Genomic DNA, 15,291 nt, shown 5'->3' on the forward strand with positions numbered 1-15,291 from the left:
GAGCTTTTTGTTATGAGCGGTGAATTGCCCTGGCATCCTGGGCTACAGTGCACAGGCAAGGGGCCTTTACTGAATGCAAATGATGGCTGATGAATCTGCCCACTCAGAGTCCTGCTCCTCTCCGTGGGGTCTGCCCACGCTCCATTCAGCCTCCGTGGCCTGTGCCAGTGGCGAGAGTGCCAACCTATTACTTCTTAGGCTTCCAGCCCTAATGGGGGAGAGGGCGAGCCACGCCCCACCCCTGCCTCCTGAGCCTACCATCCTGTCATGCAGGAGGGGCTGGCTCGGGAGCAGTGGGCTTGCTCCCACTCGCTTGACTCTGTCACTGGGTGTTCCCCTCCAGGAAGGGGGACAATTGCAAAGACAGATCCAACTGGCTGCTCAAGGAGATTTTTGCAAAGGCGTCAAATTTAGGAGGGAACTGTCTAGACAATGGCAGATGGTTTGCTGGCTGGCTACCTGCTGACTATGGTCTTGAGTACGCAGCTGGACCATCCGATCATCCATACTGTGGGAAAGGTGGAGAGAGAAGGCTGGGGGCTTGGAGGGAGTCCCTCTGTCTATCCCGATCCACCTGCCCAGGCTCCCAGCTCCTGGCTCCTGGCAACACAGCCCCCTTTGACTGAGTTCCTGCCAAGTGCCAAGCACTGTACCATTTGTGGGTGGCTTACAGTCTGGTGGGGACATGAGAGTAAAGAGGTGCTTATAGGTGTGATGAGTTCCAAGAAGGAGACTTACAGAGGGCCTGGTCTGGTGGGCAGGGAGGACTTCCTGGAGGAGGCATGAATAGGCCCTCCACCTGGGAAGAGTGGTGCTTGGTCAGGGAAGGGGAGGAAGAGCTGTGTGCTGGAGTGGAAATGCTCCTCTTTCCAGACTCCAGCTAGCAGGCTCGGGCTCCTTCAGGGCCTCCTCCTTCCCAGGAAGCCCCAGGCACTTACCATCTCCTTGAGTTGCCTGACTCTCCCCTTGGGCTGCCTGGCTCCAGGGGAAGGAGGGATTTGGGGTGGAGGGGCAGGAAAGGGCATGAGAGTCAGGCCTGGAGTACAGGCTACTGGCCTTCTCCCGGACAGCCCTGGTCTCCTGCCAGGGAGAGAAGCAGGATTCCCTTTAGGGGGCAAACACCTCAGTTTCCACTGCAATAAAGAGGGCCCCGAGCTCTCCCTGAAGCCTCTAATGATGGGGTCAGGGGTGTAATGAATATCTACGTACTCATAAAACAGGCTAATGACCGCCCTGATTTAATGGACCCCTTTCATCCTCACCTGTTCCCAAACTAGGAGGGGCCATCCTGAGGGCTGAGGCCAGGAGCCTGGTGGCAGCCACACAGCTCAGCTATTTGGGGCAGGGACCAGTGGGTTCCTGAGCCACAGGCCCCTGGGAGGCTGCCTTTCCCTCCTCCATCTCTTATCTGTGTGGACCAGCCCAAGGAATTTAGGTCGATGGCTGAGTAGCCTTAGGAAGTGGGCAGGGGATTGGGCGGGAGGAAGCACTTACACCCTGATTCTTTAGAACAGTGTCGACACCTGTGATAGGTGGCGGTGGCAGAGACAGAGCATTTAGCAGCCGGGGAGGTACCTTGCCCCAGGCCTCTGCCCAGTACTGATAGGAGCTCACAGAATCATCCCAGCCTCAGCTCAAACACCTGAGAAGCCCTAGACTAGGGGAGGGAGGGGCTGGCTGCTGAATCACCAGCAACACCTGTGTTTTGCTTGGGAGGTCTCCCGCTCCCTCGCTCCCTCGCTCAGGACTAGCCAAGCCTGACCCTGTTTGGCTTCCTGGAACTTGGTGAGCTCACAGCCCAGGGTGTTGTGGCTGCAGGCCAGGGTGACCTGTACTGCAGGGAGGATTTTTAAAAAGAGATACTTGCCCCTCTGTTCCCAGGATTACCTCAATGAGAGACTCAAATTATTTCTTGAGCCCCCTACTCCCACCCCCTTCCTCCCCAGGCTGATTGTACAAGTTGGTTAGGGGAACATGAAGGCACTTGGGATAAAAATGTGTAGTGGAAACAAACAATCCACTTGCCATGAACAAGCCCCCGGGGGGTGGGAGGTGGGTCTTGGTGGCTGGCAGCATCCAAGGGAGGTGGGATGGGCAGGATCAGAGTCCCTGGGCCTCTGAGGATGGAGAGACAGCCTGGTTTGCTTTCCCCGGAATTCTGGAACTGCCTAACTGTGGCATCCTGGGCAGAGCTTGGGCAGCAGCCACGGGCCACCATGACAGGGTCTGCCGGTGGCAAGAAACTCATTATTGAGTCAGCCTGTGGCCTCAATGTTCCCACTGGGCACTGGCCCAGCCCTGCATCCAGGCCACCTGTAGATAAGTAAGGTCCCAAGGACGCAGGTTCCTGTGCCCCTAACCAACCTCAGATGCGACCTCCCCCTTACCGTGGAGGGCAGAGAAAGCTCTGCACTGGGACCCACTCAGCCTCCCTGCTGGGATGCTCAGAGAGGCGCAGGTTTAAATCCTGGGTTGGGGAGAGTGGGAAGCCACAGAGAAGGTGAGTCACTGAAAGGTGGTGTCATGGGTATCAGAGAGTTACAGCCACTATCCCAGACGCGTGTTGGGCACTCTGCACTCTCGAGGCGGCTCAGACACTTTTACGCCACTGTGTCACTTAATCCTCCCTCACAAGGAAGCAGAAAGGGCAGAGCTGATCAGCCACAATTTGCAGGTGGGGACACAGCCCATGTCAAGTGAAGTGACTGGCTCAAGCTTACAGTCCCACTCGGTGGCAGCTCTGGGAACGGGACCCCGGTGTCCTGATCCAAGCCTCCAGATTCATAGTACCTGTGACCTGGCCTGCCCCTCATGACAAAGCGGGCTGTGTGAAGGCGATCCGTTATGAGGAGAAGAGGTGCTTTCCTTCCCCTTTGCTGGAATTTCTCGGGCATCCTGATGTGCTCAGATTAGTCTAAAAGACCAGTCTAGATCTGCCTGGGTCCTGCCCAGGCCTGGGGGCATGGGACTCTTCAGTCAGGGGCAGGCCACTTTCTCCAGCACCCTCTTGACTGAGAGGACCCTGAGCATCACCAGGGGAGGTTGAGAAAGGGTGCTGAGTCAACCCTTCACCAGTGTGCAGTCCCTGCAGAGGCATGAACGACCTGGCTGGAAAGAGGGACCTGGAGGGACACGGGGTGGCCAGGTGACTTGGGGAGACCTTGGGGCCCTGTAGTGAGAGTTTTACCATCTGAGGCTGAAGGCTGTCCTCGGGGCCCTTGTCAGCTGCACCAGTGAGAGATGAGGTTACTTAGGAGCTTGGCTCTGTATTTTCTCAGTCTCAAATGCCCTCCTCTGATTTTCTTGATCTTTCTGGTCCGGCTCACACTTCTCTTCCTCAGTGACCCTTCCCTTAGCTTCTCCCTCATGCTCTGCTGGGCTCTGTGGGGATGCAGAGCCCGCCCGACCTAGAACTGCAGCTGCTTGCTCTTCTGTCCTCGGCCCTGGGCTCCTCTGGGGCACCTTGTCCCCATCCTTCTCCATCTCTGGCTCACGGTAAGTGCCCGGGGCAGAGGGGACGGTCTGACACACACTGCCACGTCCCTGGATCTGCATCTGCTAGCGCCCTTGGTTATCACAATGGTTCTACAAGTCAGGAGACTGCGACTGGGGGAGAGCAGCGATGTGGCAGGTCATTGGGTAGCAGAGCCAGAATTAAACCCAGGTATTCTGATGTCAGACAAGATGCTCTTTGCCTAACTCCATGCTGCCTCTCAAACGTTCATGTAAAAGAATGTGGGAGGAAGTGGCAAAACAGATTCTGTGTCTATGGAACTGAACCAAGGTGTTTGCCCCCTTGCTTGAAAAATGCACCTAACTGCAGCAGGAGAAGCAGTCTCGTTTCACTAGATTCAGTTTCCTTCCTTCCTTCCTTCCTTCCTTCCTTCCTTCCTTCCTTCCTTCCTTCCTTCCTTCCTCTCTTCCTCCCTTCCTCCCTTCCTCCCTTCCTCCCTTCCTTCCTTCCTTCCTTCCAACATGCACGTTTTCTGCAGTAAGCCGTGAAGGGGCTGCAGGGTCACCGCTGGAAACCAGCCTTTGCAGGGTCACCGCTGTTGGCTGTGCCCCCCTGTTGGAAGGAGCAGGATCACTTCTCTGGGGAATCAGGCGCTCAACTGAAGGGCCACCCTGGAGGACAGGAGAGCTCCAGGCACAAGGGCTGGCCAGTCTGGGGACAGGCTGGGGCCTTGAGGTCTGGAAAACGACCAGATGCTGCATCTGCGACCCCTGGCTGTGGGTGTGTGACTCTGTTTCTGGCCCTTCTGGAGCAGGGTGGGGGCCAGGGCCAGGCCCCCACCCCCAGACTAGGAACGGTCGGTCAGGTCTTGGCCACAGGGAAAAGCCACGGGATTTCCTTGCCCTTCCTTCCCATTCTGTTGTCTTCCAGCCTTCTCCTCCTCCTCCTCTGCCATCTCTCCTCTCTCCAGGCTCTTCCCCTTCACTCCTCTCTCTCCTCATCTCCCTCCTTCACAGGTACCCCAGTCCCTTCAGACCATCACACCCCCGGGCTGCTTCCTCCTGACCAGCTCTGTCCAGCCCAATGTTCTGTGATGACGGAGGTGGTCTAGCCCTGAGCCGTCCCAAACGGTAGCCTCTGGCCACTCATGGCAATTGTCGAGCACTTCAGTGGAGCTAGTGCTGCTGAGGAGCTGCATTTCTAAACATTAAACTTAGTTAAGTTTTGCTTTCGTAGGCATGTGTGTTAAGTGGCTACAAAATGGGACATCAGAGCTCTAAATGACACCAAGTGCTGGACTCCCGGGAGGCACCCCCATCTCTGCCCTGCCCTGACCCCCTCCCCCCAAGTGCCTTTACTCTCAGCGTCCTCTGCTGGGACTTGTGAGAGGCCCTGGAGGCCTGGGTTCTGGGCTTGGATCTAGGTGACCTTGGGCACTGGATGTGTGAGCCTCAACGGCCTCTTCTTTGACAGTGAGGATAATTTCTTACAAGCCTCAAGGTTTCCTCTCAGCTCTAAGCTTTGTGCTTCCTTGGGCAGAAGCTGGCTTTGATTAGCTCTGGGTGAGTCGATGTGTGTGTGTCTGTGTGCGTGCATACAAGTGTGTGCACATGTGGGGCGGGGGCTCTGAGGGGCGGTGGTGAGACCCCGGGACATGCCACTTGTCATGCCTTACTAGCATCCTGGTACTAGGAAGAGGGTTAAAGGCTCTGTCATAGGGGAGGGTGCAGGCTGACTACACTGTTGGCAGTGGTTGCCGGCTCCTTGGCCCTGGCTGTACCAGCGATGCCCCAGACTTCCTCTTTTGCCATAAAAGTATCCCGGAAAGCCTTCCCACAGAGGCCCCCAGGGCTTTCTTGGGGAATGTGCGAGTGTGTGCGCGCGCAGGCTCTGTGGGGCAGGAACCCGGGCTGTGGGCATGCTCCCAGCAGGGCTGTGGGCCCTGGTGTGGAGGGATGTCTGCTCTAGCTTGGGAGGGCGGAGGGGGAGGGTTTTGCCTGGACCAGGGCCCCGGCTTCGGCAATGCCTCGCCTCTAGGTCAACTTGAACAACGTGGATGTGTGTGCTCGTACACACTGCACTGTGTGGAGGGGAGACAAATCAGCCTTTGCTGCTTTGCCCCTGTCCAAGCCTCTGCCGCAGAAAACCCCCACCACCACCTGGAAAGAAGGGGGGGCTCCCTGAGAGAGGGCTGTTCTTAGGCTTCTTGAGTGTGTTGGAGGCTCCCAGCTGTGGCTGAGGTCAGGGGGACCCTGAGACGAGCCCTCTGGGGGCAGGGAGAGAGGCCCACCGGCCAGTCTACTATGGGAGGTGGATAGCAGTGTGATGAGAAGAAGGCTGCCTTGGGGATCCCAGGTCATAGAACCCGCCTGGTGGAGAGTTGCATCACAGCGAAACTGCACACTAGATGCCTTGGGGGAGAGGGAGCTGAGGGCTTGTGACCCTAATTTTGCAGCCTTCAGGCGTGTAGGGTCACACCGCAGACCCCCAGCAGCTCCCCCTCTCCCCAGCATTCTTCTGCACTAGGCTGTACACGCAAGGAGGGGGTCTCCAGGGTCAGTGGAGAGTGGGGGAGGAGTGAGTCAGAGGTCACCAGGCTCTCATCAGCCCTGAGTCAGAGGGGTGGGTGGAAACAACTGCAGGTAGTCTTGGGGTTCCCCACATGCAAGAGCTTCCTGGGCAAAGAGAGCCCTCCCTGACGGGAAGCGGTGGGGCTTGGACTGCACACCCGGCCTCTCTCTGCCCTCACTGGACACTCCAGGAGAGCAGAGGGGCCACTGCAAGTGAAGGATGCAGCTGCAGACCAGCTGGGAGGCAGGGAGCTGCACCAGAGAGCCTGCTGGGTCCCTTCTCCGCAATCCATACACAGGACCCACTGCATCAACGTCTTTTTGTTCTGCAGACCTATCTTGGTCCATTGAGAGTTTTGGGGGGCTCATTGTTGGGTGGGTACAGAGGGCATTACTGCACAGAGCTCTGTCGGACTTCCTGAATTTGCTCCAGTGTTTTTTGCCTCCCCGGAAGGACAGAGTGTGGAGATGGTTAGAAAGGTCTGCAAGTTGCTCTTTGGTTATGCATGGTCTTGGCAAGAAAGCCATGGGTGTGTTCGTCCTTTATCATAGCTGACTGCTGGGTTTCCCACAGTACAGTGACAGACAGCCTGAGGTTCCTCCCCCCACATCTCTGGGGGCCTCTGTCCTGCTCTTTTTGCTTAAATCAGTGGGCAGGGGGTCCCCTCAATGTAATATCAGCTCTAGGAGCACAGCCACCTCCTGGGGGTCTGCCCTGACCCTGCTAGAGCCGGAAGCCATGCCTTCCCCAGCCCCTGCCTCTGCCGGCTCCTCTCTCCCTGGACAGGGAGTCACTATGCAGGGCATGGCCACCAAATACAGTACATGCCTCTGAAAGATGATCCTCATTTGCCTCCTGGTCTGAACGTGGCCACCCCTTCCCTTCCTGAGATTGGAATCCCCATAGAGGTGGGTGGCGGCAGATAGCTGTGGAAGTGCAGGTGAGCCATGGGCGACAAGCTCCAAAGGGGGTTTGGAAATCCCTCAGTGAGGCCTACCCTCCGCATTTCACTGACAAAACAATCCAGGGTCCCAGTACCACAGGACCACTTATATGCTCTGGGACCTCATTCTCCTGACTCCCAATATGAGATAATGTATAATGAATGAACTCTTGTTTTCTCCAGGGGCTTGGATGTGCAATGCAGCTGAAATTTGGAAAAAATTCATCTGGGCAGAAGTTGTTCTGCTTCCAATATCTAGGTGGACAGCTCTGGGCACATGGCTGGTGTTTAGTAAATCAATGCCTGTGATTGATCTGAATCTCTGGTGACTCCTCTCTCACCAGGAGGAGGGGCCTAATCTGTGGGAGCTTGGTTTGCTCCTTCACTGCTCTCCTCCTCTATGTTTCCACTCCTGCTGGGCAGTTGGGAAGGATGAGGCCAGGAGACCCCACCCCTACCCGAGGTCCCCCCTCCCCCAGCACTCTCGTAGCTTCCCTCAGTGCTACTCACCACCCTAGCAAAGGAATCAGTCTCTACAGTGCAGCCGCCCTGACTACCTCTAGAAAAAAAAACAAGGTGGTATTGTGCCAGGGGAGAGGACTTACATCAGAAGTACCTCACAAAGGAAGAGAGCCAAATTTATTTTGGGGTGGGGGCGGGGCAGGGTGTGGCTCTGATCTGGGTGCTACCGGGGGCACTGAGTGCCCTCGTCTGGGAGTCAAGACCGGCGGATCCTGTCCGAGAACTCGCGCACACTAGGGCAAGAACTGTCAGGATGTGACTCCAGTCTCGGGCGAAAGCCAAATTTTTATATGAGATGCATGGATGGGGGAGAGAGAAAAAAATGCCCGGGTAATTAAGTTAATAGGTTCCTTAAAGAATGCCCTTGTGAGTGATGTTCAACACATTCAAGTGTTGACAAGAAGGCATTGAACTCGCCTCCCACGCAGCGCAGCGGGCAGAAGCAGGCTCTGGGCTCCAACACACCTTCTTTGTCTGAAAGTTGTAGTAAAACTCAGCTCTGGCTTGTGAAATCTGTCCCAGGGGACTCCTGCTTCAGGGTTCCCAAGGTCAAGCCCCTTGCTTCTAGGTAGGGCTGGGGGTAGGCGACGATAGCCACCCCAAACTGAGATCTCAAGATTAGGAGAGCAAAAGCTGGGGTCAACTCAGGAGCCTTGGGATGCCGTTATGCCCCTGTGGGACCTGGGGGTCCCTGTGGGCACCGGAGACAATGTGTCACTCTTGCAGGTGGTCAGAATGAACCTACCCCTTCCCTCTGAGCCCCAGTTGCCTTGGGGAACTTGGGTCTGATACTCAGGAACATCTCTTCAATCCTAGGGCTTCCCTGTTGTGCTGAACTAGTGGAAGACTCTAGGTATTTGGGTGATTTCCCTTTCTCTTAAATGTGTAGCAGGAAGAGAGGCCCTCAATCATTGGTGGGTTGGTAGAAAGGAGCCTTGCCTGGGAGGAGGGCTCTCTCTCTCTCTCTCTCTCCCTCTCTTTTTCTCTCCCTCTCTCTCTGCTCTCTCTCCATATTTATAGTTAAAGAAAGTTTTGGATTGAAATCACAGGTTATAGATTGAGCAGAAATTGAGCATTCGTAAAACAAAGGAGCTCCTCCTTTTGCCAGGCAGCCTGCTTCAGGGCCCTGTGTGAGGATGGGCTTGTTGCCTGCTGCTGGCTAGCCAGCATGACTTCCTGCCCGGCTGTCCATTCCTGCCTATTCCTCTTGTCACCAGCCATCGACTCACCTCGTTTTCTCTTTCTGTTACATTAGGCTCAGACTTATCGGGTAATCAGAGTTTTCAGGTTGGGACCTGGATCTCAGGGACTCTGTCACAGTTACAGTGGCCATGTTCATAAAGTGGGAAAGTGGTGACAAGTTATGTCTTTGTTAAAGAAAATTTCTGCCTTAGATACTTAGGAAAACACTTTGAAAATAAAGTAACCTACGTTTATGGTTGTCTGCTCACCTCAAGGCAGCTCATCTTAGGAGAGCTCCTGCCCTTAAGGAGGGTTCGGCCATGGGAGCCACAGAGCTGCCTGCACCTTCCCTACGGTCCCAGAGTATGAGCACCCTGCCTAGGAGCCAGGAGGGAGCTGTGAGCACCCCAGAAACATGCAGGCTTCCAGAGAGGTCACCTCCTCAGGCAATTTTCCACTCTTCCCCACCTCCCAGCATTAAACGGGGCGTGGGGGTGGGGCACAGATTCCAACAAGGACCCAAAGATTCAATAGTATCAGGACAGACTTTAAGCGGGAACATCTTTTTGCATCAAACTCTTTTTGAAAGTATTTGTTTCCTTCCCTTGAGATACCTAACGAAGCAGACTTGTTAGTCTTGACAAAAGATCCACGCGATGTGATTCGTTTATCTCACATGGACAGATGGTGCTGGGAGAACTTGAGGGCCAGGCCATCCCCACAGCTGCCAAGAGGCTGAAGCTGACCTCTGAGGTGACCACCTGGCCACAGTCCCACCCAGGCCACCATTCCTTGTGGAGGAAGGGGGAGGGCAGGAGCCTTTGCCTTGCTGCCAGCCAGCAGCCTCAACATTGGCCTTTGGGCCAGGCTTTCCTGCCCCTGAGTGGGAGGTGTGAGGGGCTGGAGCTGGGAGGCAGGAAGTGAGTACAGATGGGCTGCTGGGACAGCTGTGCGGGGAACAGAGCACATCTGTCCAGGCGAGTCTGGTGGGGCCTCTCCCCACAACCTCTACGCCCTGTTTACCCATTCACTGATGGGGTGTGGACTGGGTTTGGGTCCCAAATAGGGAAAATGATGAAAAAGGAAAGTGTGAAGATAGAGGCCGGAACTAGGCGTTGCTGAGGGGGTATGTCCACATGAAGAAAAGAAAGTCGCTGAGTTCTGGAGGAGAGGAGGGACAAAGGGCAAAGTGAAAAGCAGAAGCAAATGGATCAAACTGCATCTGCTCAGGACAGGCTCTGGCTTTCTGTGGCTCCAGGGTGCCCAGGGTCTGGTGTCTGCTACTCCGTGAAGCTGCCCAACCCTCACATCCCCATGAAATGGACGGTCTTCCCTTCTGGGTGCTTCGCAAGGGCTTCTGTGTGTCTTACCCACTAGGCTGCGGGCATACTGAGATCAGGGAGCCCATCTCCTTCATGACTGAATCTTCACTGAGTAGATATTGTTGAAGATTCTTGAATGAGTGAATGATTCTGTGGCCTAAACTTCCCTAAGGTTTTCCATTTAATCCCTTCATTTTCTCTAACTGGCTTTAAATATTTCTGGGAAAGTTTATCCCAAGGAGAGAAATATTTGGGAGATTAGAAGCTGGTTGGACTTTTCATGAGGATTTTGTCTGCTTCCCCTTAGCTCTTTTCTAGGGAGCTGAGCAGAGAGGAAAGCCTCCTCGTTCTAGAACCTGTACACACGGACTTGGCAATGACCTGCGCGTGCAGGTTGGGTGTTACCTCCCTGGTATCAAGCCACAGAGGCGGGAATGACGGATTGCATGGACCTGTGGAAACAGCGGGAGGGCTGACAGTTTCACCACATATAACCCCGACCCCCCACCAGCCATCACCTCTCCATGGTTTTCACTTTGTAATGAAAGGAGAGAGGAATTTGAGTTCTCGCTCTGCTGTGCGGCTGTGCGGCTGTGGGTGAGTCACTTCTCTCTGGGCCTCAGTTTCCTCACTCGTGCTATGGGAAAGGTGGCCAGGACCACCTCTGAGACCTCTCCCAGCTTTAATGTCCTAAACCTGGTAGGACGATGAGCAGGGAATGTGGCCCTTGATGTTTTCCCTGTCTCCGAGAGCCTTGGCTGGGAACTTGCCCTTAACTTAGGCCAGCGAAGGCCCCTCCCCCGCATGGACTCCTTTGCTCGCACCCTTGCTGCCATGGTGGCCTTCCTGGATGAGCTGGTCGAGTCCTGCTTGGAGTCAGAGGTCTGCATGACTGATTCTTAAATTTCTCAAGCTTCTACTCCTGTTCCCTATTATCTAGTGAGTGTATCAGAAGTGCCCATGGAGAGGAAGAAAGGCTTGAAGTCCCACAGGCTTGAGGCCAAAACAGAACACGTATATTTATCTCTAACATTATTTTTGTCATTGCCACCATTATTGTCATCTCCATCACCATCACCCATTCTTAATATTGTTAAACATTTGTTGTTTGTCATTTGACCACGTGCAGGGAAATGAATAAATAAGCAAGAAAATCTGGTTACAAGAAGCCTGTGCTATACTTGGTCTGTCTCAGGTCAAGACCGGTTAATCCACCCCTCCCATATGGGTGGGATCTGACCCTGAGCGGGCAGCAGCAGGGCCAGTGGCCTCGAGCTCCTCAGTGAGAGAGCACTCTCCTCTTTGGGGGAAAGGCATTAGGTGCCCAGGCCCTGCTGCTGCTGTACCTCTGTGTCTTACTCAGGTTTGCAGCCCCAACAATGCCCTGAATAAGGGCCACAACCAAAGGCGCTCACTCAATGCTTACTGATCATTAGTAGGGATGCCCTGTACTAAATTCAGGAGGGGAAGTGGACTGGGAGGGCTCAGAGTGCTACTAAGCTGCCGTGAGCTGAGAAACACATTAATAATTCCTTGTCTGGGGCATTTTCCCTACTTACGCTTGGTGTCCTCGGTTTCGAGACGAGCGTGGGATTGTTTGGGAGCCCAGGTGGCAAAGACTCAGACAGGAGGCGAACGGCTGGCGCCTCCTTCTGGCCCTGCAGGGCTGGAGCAGGCCTGGGGCAGGCTTGTGCCGGCTCCTTAGGCCCTGGGCTCCCAGACCTTCCCTGCCCCAGACCCTTCACCTGGACAGCCCGGATCAGGAGAGCCAATGGAGAGCCAGGGAGGCTGTTAGGCAACCCATTTAACTCTGTGTCAAAACTGATGACTAAGTCAGACCCCCCCCACCCCTGGGGCCAAATTGGCTCCACAGCTCTGCTATTAGCTGCATGAGGCCTGGGCCAGTCTCTGGCTGCTTCTCACCCCCTCTGCTGGATGGATCTCTCAGCTTCTCTGCTGGCTGGCCCCACCTGCAGGCCTTGACCATGCACTCCTCCCCACTTAGACCTTTTCCTTGTGTGTCTAGTCCCCACCTTTATGTCCCTTCCTGCCCTCCAGAAAGAGGCCAGGGGGAGAGTTCACTGATGCCCTTCATTTTGCACCCAGTGCTGCATGGGAGCTCTGGCCTGCTGCCCTCGGACAGCGGCCAGGCAGGGAGTGCCGGCTTGCTGTGGATTTGGAACTCAAGGGCCTCCCTCGCTCCAGCACTCCCGAGAGGGGGGGAGGGGGGAGGGGGGGAGGGCTTCGGGGAACATCCGGCCTCACCCAGTCCCCTGACTCTGCAGGCTGAGGCTGCCTGGGTGATGCCTGGGAGAGGGCTGTGCTCACTGACCCAGTTCTCACTTTTCTTTTCCAAAAGGAGGGGCTTGGTAATTCAGCTGGTCCCTACTGCCAAAGGCTGCCGAGGGAGCTATGGGCGGAGGGTGTTTGCACTTTGGTGGAGATAGTTCACAGAGAAACCCAAAGACAGAGCCCACAGCGTTCACAGTTCTGAGTGCCAGGGATTATTTACTTAATCCTCGACCAAGCCACCCTCACTGGTTGGGATGATTCCCATTTTACAGGTAAGGAACCTGAGGCCAAAATCAATTGGGTGGTTTGCCAAAGCTGGGAAGTGGTGGAGCTGGACTTGAACTCACACATTATTGACGTGGAAGCTCAAGCTGGTCCTGACATACTACCTGGCCCTAGAAGTGCTAAGCCCGGCTCCCGAGGCCCTCAAAATGCTCACACATCTCAGCAACTTCATGGCAACTGCCCAACGAGACTCAGAAAGCAGCTTCCTCCTGCCAAGCAGCACACAGACATGACCTCATTCACTCCCTCAGTGTCCGAGTGTGGGCTAAGGGGGTGGAGAGTCATTGACTCCACTTCCTGGGGAGGAAAGGGAGGCACAGAGAGGGACAGTGGCCTGCCCTAGGTCACACAGCCAGCTGGCAGGAGTGCTGGGGCTATTATTTAGCTTGAGGGGAGTGAGATAGGATCACCCCTGAGACACAGAAAATTGGGGTGCTCTTGTTGAGGGGTGACTCGGTGGCTGAGACAACTCCAAGCTATATAGGCTTGTGTTGGAAAAGGAAACCTGAGATGCACATAAATTCAATCTGTGTGGAAAGAGGGAGGCGGCTGGGACTAATAGTCACCACCATCACTCCTCTCGAGGCCACTCTCCCGTGGCCCTGCAGCCCGCATCTGCCTCTGAGTCCCAGTGTGCCCTCCCAGATGCCCCGGGGCAGCCATGGCCTTGAGGCCCTGGGACCTGGGGAGAATATTCACCAGGTGCCCCTAAATGAGTCATTCCACCTCTCAGCTTTTCCATTTTTCACTCAAAAAGTGGAGATACTAACTACATGAAACAGACACAGGGAGAAAACCACCAGTGTTCTCTCAGTCCCGTTGCATCCCTACTACAGGCCTTTTTAAAAATGGTTTTGGAGCTGTGGGTCCCACGGAGGGACTGTTCTGGTCAAAGTCTTCCATACTGTGCCTTTTCCACATGGCATCTCTAGTACCCAGTGCCCGGCACCGAGTCGAATGTCCCATGGGCTCAGTGCAGGGTCAGCACACTTTCTGCAAAGTCCCAGGGAGTAAATGTTTGAGGCCTGTGGGCCACATATGATTCCAGTCACATGTTATTTGTTTTGTTTCAATTCTTTAAAAATGAAAAACGATTCTTAGCCCACAGGCCCTACAAAAACAGGCTGAGCTGTCCTGTGGGCTACAGTTCGCTGCCCCTGGGCTAGTCAGTGTGAAGGTGGATGGGTGGGCCAACCGGAAACAGACGGAAAAGGCCTGGAGCCTTCACGCAGTAAAGCCCCCTGTGCCCTGGGCTGTCTGCCTGACCAGGTGGGCCAGGCCCACTTCAAGGGCTGTGGAGAGAGGGCTGCATATAAAGTTCCTACCTCCGAGCAGGCACCCGCCAGGTGGGAGAAGATGTCACTAGGACTGTTTGACGAGAGAGGAGGGAGCGCAGGGCCTGGGACTGGCCTGTCCTGTCCCTGGTATGGCCAGTTGGATAGCACTCTCCCAGCAACCTCAGAGGGAAAGGCCTGAGGAAAGGAAGAGCTGCTATTGTGTCCAGGGGCTGGTTGGGGAGGAGGGGTGGAGACCTGGCCCACCCACCAGCTCTGGCTTGGCAGGAGGGGAGTCTGGGGTCTGCAGGGCTAGAAGAGGCCCCATGCCCAGGGAGGCCCAGGGAGGCCCAGGGAGGCCCAGGGTTCTGTTGAAAGTGGGGACTCCCCACACCTCTGAGACCTGGCTTCTTGCCAAGTAAAAAACCAGAGAAGGACAGCAGCTCCAAAAAAAGCTGTGGACCAAAACGAGCTCTTTGCATTAATAATATAAGACCAGCTACCAAGTGTCTTTTGTGTCCCAGGTCTGTGCTTGGGGGCTTCGTGCCATCCTCAGCAGACCCAGGCAATGCAGGGGGTTCGGGATCATGGCTGCAGGGTGGAGCGGGGTGGGAATGGACCAGAGCCCATGGTCCTGCTGCCTCCCCAGGAACCTGACTCTGCCTGTGCTTCAGCTTTGGGTGGGTACCCAGGCCAGGGGTGTTTGAGATCTTAAATTCTCCATTTTGAGAAACACAGGGCAGGACAACTGCTTCCTAGGCTGTTGGAGGAACGCGGTGTTACTCACCAGAGCCCTCCCTTTGGTACACCTGAGCCTTCCCATGGCTGGTTCTGCCGGGTTTCCCCGGGGACCAGGCTCCCAGCTGTGGCCGTGGCTCTAGCAGTGTGACACAGAGCACAAAGGCCAGTTCTTCGCGTTCCAAACACCCTTCTCCTGTCCGTGCGCCCACCCACCTGTCACGTGTTGTTCCTTTATCTAGAAAGCCCTTCTGTCACTTCTTTACCTAGATAACTTAGTCCTTTCAAACACAACTCAAATGTCACCTCCTTTGGGAAGCCCTCCAAGACGCCTAGGCCCAGTTAGTATCTCCTTCTTCCACCTTCAGGCATTTTGACTGAGCTCCTATTGCTGTACTGTTTTTTGGTGGGGGTGGGGGGCTGGGGTGGTGGAGCAAATATTTGTTGAGCCCTCACCCTAAGCCTCACACTAGGTGCTTCTCTGAATTATCTCATCTGCATTCAAAAACTTGTGAGATAGCTATTCGTACCTTCATTTCACAGACAAGGAAGCTGAGGCTCATAGCAGCTAAATAACCTGCCCAAGGTCACTAGCTGCTCGGGGTAAGGCTGGGGTCTGAATCCAGGCAATTTGACTCTGGCGCCCTCCCTCCTAACCACTCAGTTTACGTCACCTGCCTTACACTACTTATAATTACCCTCACTGTA

The 15,291-nt window shown here is 55.1% G+C and overlaps 1 protein-coding gene and 1 non-coding gene across 4 annotated transcripts in view; both read right to left on the reverse strand.

Moving 5' to 3' along the window:
- PEBP4 (phosphatidylethanolamine binding protein 4) overlaps positions 1-15,291 on the reverse strand; it is a 242,414-nt gene that overhangs the window by 25,616 nt on the left and 201,507 nt on the right. The window lies entirely within an intron of this gene.
- On the reverse strand, positions 7,634-7,762 carry LOC112305282 (small nucleolar RNA SNORA3/SNORA45 family). Its single transcript, XR_002974811.1, has one exon. It is a non-coding gene; the product is annotated as a small nucleolar RNA SNORA3/SNORA45 family (small nucleolar RNA).

This window comes from Desmodus rotundus, chromosome 9 (assembly GCF_022682495.2).
Source record: "Desmodus rotundus isolate HL8 chromosome 9, HLdesRot8A.1, whole genome shotgun sequence".
NCBI classification, from domain to species: domain Eukaryota; kingdom Metazoa; phylum Chordata; class Mammalia; order Chiroptera; family Phyllostomidae; genus Desmodus; species Desmodus rotundus.